Source organism: Mustela lutreola, chromosome 6 (assembly GCF_030435805.1).
Source record: "Mustela lutreola isolate mMusLut2 chromosome 6, mMusLut2.pri, whole genome shotgun sequence".
Lineage (NCBI taxonomy): Eukaryota > Metazoa > Chordata > Mammalia > Carnivora > Mustelidae > Mustela > Mustela lutreola.
Genome location: NC_081295.1, coordinates 66,798,755 through 66,806,765, shown reverse-complemented (window position 1 = coordinate 66,806,765; position 8,011 = coordinate 66,798,755). Strand labels below are relative to the sequence as shown.

General features: G+C 44.8%; 1 long non-coding RNA gene across 1 annotated transcript; it reads right to left on the bottom strand.

The window, feature by feature from the left end:
• Positions 1–398: 398 nt before the first annotated feature.
• LOC131833156 (uncharacterized) lies at positions 399–5,860 on the bottom strand. Its single transcript, XR_009354344.1, has 5 exons — positions 5,749–5,860; positions 5,112–5,239; positions 4,574–4,831; positions 3,710–3,902; positions 399–2,669 (listed from the first exon to the last, which is right to left on the bottom strand). It is a non-coding gene; the product is annotated as an uncharacterized LOC131833156 (long non-coding RNA).
• Between the last annotated feature and the right edge of the window lie 2,151 nt (positions 5,861–8,011).

The following is an 8,011-nucleotide window of genomic DNA, read 5'->3' as shown; positions in this document are numbered from 1 at the left end:
GGACTTCCGTATTGTTGCACAGAGACCTGACTGCTCATAGCACCCCACACTCAGAATACCACTGGCTTCCACTAATGGATTTTTTAAAGATTTTATTTATTTGTCAGAGAAAGAGAGAGAGAGCACAAGCAGGGGGAACGGCAGGCAGAGGGGGAAGCAGGCTCCCTACTAAGCAAAGAGCCCCTTGCTGGACTCCATTCCAAGACCCTAGGATCATAACCTGAGCCGAAGGCAGACCCTTAGCAGACTGAGCCACCCAGGTGTCCCCCACGAATGGATTTGAAAGAGCATGTACCTACAGAAACTGAATTTGCACGCAAGTTAAAAAAATACCGGAATAAATTCCCAATGGGATAAATTCCCATTGAATTTTTATAGTTTCATTTAATGATATAACATGTAGGGGATCATGGCATGTACTTCAAGAGGTTTGGAATCAACTGAAAATTTAGCTAGTTTCCATAATAACTTACAGTACTCCTTTCATCCCAGAATTTCTCCAAACATTTTTGAAACCTATTTATATTTTCATCAGGGCCCCCATTAGGGGGTCACAAGTACTGTACTTTTACACCTGCTATTTATTTACTACTTCTACTTATTGTTTTCTTTGGACTTTATTCTTTCAAACTTTAATGGCCAACTTGCGGGTTCTGGATTCCATCATTCAGTTATACAGTCTTGGTCACATTTTACAAGTATCTTCAGAGAACAAAAAGGGAAACCAAAGAGGTTGTTCTCTCATTTTTAGATAATATTTTCACCTTTTCCTCACGTCGCTAATGAGACATAAAAATGAACTGAGAAAGGAGAAAAGCCAACCCCCTCCCCTACCCCTCGGCTATAACTCAGGTTTATTTGCAAGAGGCCAACACGTTCAATAGTTTGGAGACTGTCACTAGGACCCTAGAATCACAAAGCTGCCTCCAATTTGCATTTTAAGCCTGGAGTGATCACACAACAATTGTACCTTCCACCAAAAACACAAACACACCTGCTATGTTCACCTGCTAACTACTTAGTACCCCCATTTTGTCGCACAATGACTCTCCTGATAAACAACTTTACTATGGCTAATATTTTAACCTATTACATTCCCACCGTAAGACCAATGTGTTCGTCCCAATCTGTCTATAGTTGGATATAAACAGTGGGTTGCTGGAGTCAGCTGGTACCAGCCCCCAAACGCTGATGTTTAGGGAGCATCTCTCCCCAATTTATATTCAGTGAGGTCAAACTGGTGGTTTGAAATTGGCCATGGTGGAAATAGTTATACCACAGTAAATGACAAATGCCATAAAACAGCCCCCCCCCAACAAGAGGGCTAGCCTTAAAACACTGGCCAGCATACCCTTGGAGATACATACATACAAGTCTGTGGTTTTTGTTTTTATTTTTGTTTTGTTACATCCGTTATTATGTCTCACAGGGAACCTCATCCCCATCCATCCTAGCCTAGCCTGCATGCACCTGGTGGAAACCACAAGAAGGCACATGCGTGAATGATTAAAAAGGTACAAGAGTCCACTGAGAGATGCACAATGGTGACCTTGACTACTTCCTCGCTATACAGTAGCAGAAGGAGAGAGGACGCCAAGTTTTCCAGAATACATGCTATTGCTTTAGTTAGCCAATATGAGAAAGCAAATGTCCTCTGAGCTGTGAGGATGGTGAAGTGAGGATATCATTGGCATATTCAAAGGTTTAACTGAGAGAACATTTCAATGAAGACTATTTGCAAAGCAGTAGGCAGCCCTGAAAGAAATAATGAGCAATGATGAAGCAACAGAAGGATGGGAGCAACTACTACTCCTAAGCCTGAGGGGAAAAAGGAGGAGATACACTTCCTGGAGCCAACCACAGACAGAGAAATTTCCAGAACTGTGGCCAATCGTGCAAGGGCAGGGGGAGATAAATGCCCAGACCTCTCTCTCTCTGTGTCTCCCTCCCTCAACCTCTCCATGGCTCCTATTAGCCAAACCAGCCAGACAGCAACAGGCAAGAGTTCCAGTGACAGGGTCCACTGAGGTCATGTCCCAGAGCACAGGGCACGGCACCCAAAAGCAGAGGGTGAGGTTGGGGAATGGAGGTGAAAGCAAATAACCACCCCCCCCTCCAGGCTCCTAGGCTCTCCTTTCCTCTCTTCGTTTTGCATTCCTTCTTCTACCTCCACGTAGCCCCCAAGTAGGGAAGGAATCACTTATCCATGCACTCTCATGTTTTCAAAAAATAAAAAGATTTGTTTTTCTCACTCTGATGAAAAGAAGGACCCTGAGAGAAAGAAAGGGTTCGGAGGAGCTTAGCCTACCATGGCTGTAATTCCAAGCAACTCCAATCCCAAAGCACTTTTCACATTTTACTTAGAAAAGCCATATAGATTTCAAAGTGCAGAGTAGAAGGTCGGTGTCCACGCTGTCAAGGGAAAAAAAAAAAAAAATAGGACTAACATGGCAAGAATTTCTAGAACCGTCTTTAACAGGCGAAAGGAAGCTAAGACAAACCCTTCCTTGACACAGAAGAGCGATGCGGGTTCCACAGTTTTGCGGGGCCCGACAAATGGACCATTATTCCGGAATTTGGATCACTCCGCAGGGATGTGTTAAGGGCGTTTTCTTCGCTCCAGCTTGGCACAGAATCATGGATGAGCCGCTACAACTTTCACGTCCCCCCTACAGGCACAAGGATGAAGAAAATGCATTTTAAGATCATAAAAACTGTTACCATGTGCTAGCCCTAACACTCAGTAAATGCTCGGTAAAATTATAACAGCAGCCAGTCTGGCGTAAGAATCCGCGCAGACCACGCAGACTCTCCCACTCACGCCTTTGGGTGGTGTTTTGGTTGGCTAGGGCGGACTCCCTAAGCGCTACAGGCTGGGGGCTTCAACAACAGAGAAGTTATTTCCTCAGAGCTCTGGAAGCTGAAAGCCCAGGTCTGGTTTCTTCTGAGGCCTCTTTCCTTGGCTCGTGGGGGCCACCTTGTCCCTGTGTCTGCCCACGGCCTTCCATCTGTACTAGTCTGTATCCTAATCTTATAAGGACACTAGTCAGGTTAGATTAGAACCTACTGGCCTCCTTTTGTCCCCCATGGCCTCCTTTTAACTTAATCACCTGTTTAGAGATCCTGCCTCCAAATACAGTCACGGTCTAAGGTACTGGGGATTAAGATTTCAACAGAGGAATTTTAAGGGGGACACCAGTCACCCCCTAATCATTAATATTTATTTCCTTTCTCCCACCCCATCCTGCCATAGCCTCCTGCAGAATGGACCTTTTTTGCCCTGGTCGCCGACTCAAAACGTTCGGTTCCTTGGTTCCTGGCTTTCAGTCCACAGTTTCTGTTTTCAAGCATCACAGGGAAACTATCAAGTTAGAAACTGCTATTTGATTTTTTCAGTTGGTAAGTAAGTATATCCCAGGTTAACGGAAACCTTCTGAGGACAATGTCGTTATGAAAGGGAGAAAAAAATCTAGGACTAACATGGCAAGAATTTCTGGAATCTTAGAAGCTGGAACTGAGAGTGTGAAGGACAGTGAAGATTTTACTTTGGATTCCAATAAATACATGGAAGGAAGGTCCCAGTGCAGCACCTGGGACCAGCGGGCTACCTCCTCTCTTCTCTCTTGCTCAGGGGCAGATGTCCGTAGACCCACCTGCCATCCAGGATGGTCAGTTTCTAGCACCTAAGAAGGGTGAGAGAAGCACTCACACCGCATGCCAGCCTGTTGGAGCGCCCTGGTCCAGTGCCAGGTGATGCCCACAGCAGAACAGGGCTCCCGCGGGGTCAATCACGTCTCCCATTCCTCTGTGTTTGGGCTCTGTGTATGCTCAGCTGTCCTGTGGTCCTTATGGTTTTCCTTAGCCGTAGGAGCTTCCAATGCAAGAGTTGCATATTAAACGTCCTGAAGGGTGAAGAGAAAAATTAAGCATGGTCTTTGAATGATTGAAATGTTATGATTATGATAAAGACTGTGGTGTGTAGTGTAATCCTGATTGGTAACAGTGAGGTCTTCCGGGACTTGCCTTTCTTCAGGCTCAAAGTCATTCATTCATCCCTAAACTGAAAATACACCATCCTCACTTGTCACACACTCACATTTTCATCTACACACGCACACATGCATCTGGTGTAATTCTGATTCCCCCTATGGCTACGTTCTCCTGTGCCCTTCATTCTACCTGTCTGGTTTCCCAAATAAAACTGGGAGTCACCCTGGATCCTTCCCTCCCCCGACTCCATCAGCACTGGCCAGTTACCATTGCTGTGGTCTACCTCCTTTCCGACCCTGAAGCCCATCCACTTCGCTCCCCACTGCCAGCACCCAGCTTTGTGCAACTGAATCACTAAAATCCTCGCCTGTCTCTTCCCTCAAGGTACAGACCTGCCTTCACATAATCTCTGTGCCTTGGGCCCTGACAACATAGTGCCTAGCACCTAGCGGGTCTTCAATCACACTTGCTAAATGGATGATTTTCTGATACAACCTCTTCATGCATTTGCAGGAACATATGGCTGCCCAGGTGGTAGGACTGGCAGGCAACCAAATGGAGGACAGGAGTGATTTAAACCCACCTCCCTCCCAACGTGATCTAATGCCAGAAATCTCCACTGGCAGAAGAAACGTAATTCTTGAGCTAAAACATTATGCTTCCAGGAGGCCTGTGTTTAAAAATCAAATCTTGTCCTCTAACACAAGAATTATCACATCCTATCAATTTCTTTGGTCCGTCAGTGAGGTTCTGAAAGGGACAGGAGACAGGCGACTTCGGACAGCTGGTTAGGTGAAATGAGATCCATGACATAAGACGCTACCCCATGGAGGGACTGGGCCTGAAGGAAAAATCACAGAAATAAAATTCAGCATTTCGGCTTTACCTCTAGAATTAGATACATCATAAGAGAGAAAAGCCGGTCGTTCTTGTTTGAGTCAGACACAGAAGAGCTGTACTTCCTGTCTCGGGCATCGCTCATGGGCTCAGATTCTACATACAGAGATAATTCTCCTTCTAAACAGGAATCTAATAAAATCATGGGTCTGGATTTCCTGGAATTTTTCTGACTCTGAATATGGACTCATTCCCCAAAACGTTCATGTTCCATGTGCCCTCACGAATGGGTCATTTCTGTGGTGTCTGCGGAGGAAACGCAGGCAGGCAATGCCCTCTCACTGCTGTCAGACGCGACGGCCGTGCTGGATCAAGAGTCATCCTCCCCAAGGGAAGCAAGCTTTGAATTCACCTGAGTCCAAATAGGTTGAAACAAGAGTTAATAAAATAATCCAGTTGGCCAGAAAGTGTTTTACATCTTATTTCTGAAAAGTGCTCTAAACCAGGTTAAATCACCTCAGGATCATCCGCCAGATGTCGCTGGTGGTTCGAGACCCTGCACGTGCACTGGGCTTCCTCCCCCTTCCTTCCCCCACCTCCTTCCTCCCATTCTTTCCTCACTGCCCCCCCCTTCCTCTACTCCCCCCACTCCTTCTTCCTTCCTCTGGCCCCCCTACCCTTCCTCCCTTTCGCCCACCCTCGGCTTCCCCCTCTCCCTCTATCTCTCCCTCTATCTCTTCCTCCCTCCCCTCCCCCATTCATGCCTTCTTTCCCTTCCTTCTTTCCCTTCCCTCCCTCCTTGCCTCCCTTCCTTCTCCTCTCTTCCTCCTCCCCTCTCTTCCTTCTTCACTTCTTGTCATTCTTCATTTTTCATTCCCTTCCATCCTTCATTTATTCAACAAATGCTTGTTGAGGGCTTACCTCAGGACAGATGTGACAAAGAAGAATGAGAGAAAGATAACCGTACACCACCTGTTAAACACACACACTCACTCTCGCACTTGCTCACACACTCTCCTATTTGCGGACTGGCCCTGGCAGCTTCTCAGATTGAAATCGATGCTGCCCGTTGTCACACTGCAGTTAGCGGCATGGCATACCTGATATCGAGTGGCTTTCTAAAGACCACCACAGGATGGGACAGCCAAGATGACTGGGAAGACATCTGAGTTTGACTCCTCACTCTGCCTGTGACTTTATGAATGACCTTGACCAGGGATCTGGGCTAAGAGGTCCTCACTGAAGAGAGGAAGGGTGGACCTAGATGCCTACTCATGCTCCTCTGCTGACTCTAACATCTGAAATATCCTCTCAGTGTGTGAAGGGCTCAGGGATCACCAGGAACCCGGTCTTCAAGGTCAGAAATGGGAAAATGAAAGCCATAAAAACATAACTAAATAAAGACCTGGCTCTCTGAAACCCTCGCCTATCAAGGAATATATAACAAACGTAAGCAAATCTTATGTCCACTAGCATAAAATATTCAAACTGCTATTCTGGGTCAGGCCTTTGCAGGAGCAAGGTGAACGAGCCAGAGGCTAGAGAGCAGATCGCGAAAAATTTCCGCAGAGAAGCAGCGCCACCTGCTGCTGTTCAGTGGTTCTGCACTTCGTCAATACAAATCACCAATCTCCAGTCCCGGGCTTCGGTGAATATGGAATCAGGAGTATCGATTTTAATCAGAAGCTGAGCTTTTAAACTTTGACAAGACTATCAGACTTTGGAAAGATTTCTCCACAGGTTAATTTGAGCCATATTTTAGGTTTACTTTTGCATCAAACTCTTCAGACATGCTACATATCTTTCTTTATAAATCAGCCTCAGTGATGTGTGCTAATAAAAGCCACTCAGGCAAAAACTGTTATTCCGAGTGCCTGACTAGGCTCGAAGATCTGAACTGTCCTTTAGTTCAAACTCCATTAGTTATTCAACCAACGTGGTCAGATCTCTAAATCTCCCACCAGCTCTAAAATTCAGCCACCTGGAGAAAATCATGTTATCTGTTGAGTTGTATTGGACCTGGGACATTTCATATACTGAGGGATAGAGAGACCAGTAAGACACATTCCTGATCTGTCATTGTGGAGAACTGGCATGAAAATATACACACGTAAGTAGCAATTATAACAAGTAAATAATCATGATGATCGACAAAGAAAATATGTCCCAGGGTAGAATGGACTATAGCTGCTCGGTGAGCCGGGGTTTGAACAGGCAGCCAGAGAGGCTTTAAAAGAGAGGAAATGTGTCTTGAGCTGCAGCTGCAGAATTACTAGGATTTAGATAAATTCAGGGATTATGGAAAAAATGGGCATGCACAAAACAGAGAGGCAGAAAACATGTTAAAAGTTCTTGGCTAAAAGGAAAAGGAAAAACCATGAAATGTCATATACTTGAGAAACACCAGAGAGATTAACTCAACCTGAGTAAGACTTTTCAGAATAGAATGAGATAAGGCAGGAAAGGGAAATCGAGACATGATTAGATATTTTGTAAATGCGAGGATAGGGAGTTTGAGCTCATTCCTGTAAGTCACCGAAAAGCCCTGTGGATTTCTGGGAAATAAAATAAAATGATCAGAAGTGTGTTTTAAGAAAACCCACCTGGCAATCAGATACAGGATGAATGATTCAAAGAGGTGAAAAGATGCCCTGAATGTGGGGAAAAAAAAAAAAAAAAAAAGCTGAAGAAGGAGGGTTTTCAAGGTCATAGATGTGTACCTAAAAGCAGAAAAGGAATCTGGCTCTCTGAAGGTTTTCTGTATTAAGGAATGCATAATAACTTAAAATTACTCTGAATATCAAACCCAGGGAATGCCCATTATATGGTAAGGAAGAAGAAAAGGAGTTACTGTGTACACACACACACACACACACACACACAGCCAAAAAGTAGCTACTGAGGGAAAACAATCCTGACCCAAAGTCTAAGAGAAGCAATAGCAATGTTAAGGTGTTAAGACTCTAGAAATATCTAGAAAGTTAAGAATTGGAAAAGAATTGGCTAAATGTGGTTAAACACGGTTACACATAATAATGTGTAATTATTATATAAAATAATGCGTCAATAATGAATGAGCTAACTGATTGGTTGCTTAATATTTTTTCATTATTCAGGTTTGGGCAGGAAGGAAGCTTAGAAATATCTCCCTCTTGACGCAGTAACCATCTGTGCTATATCCTCC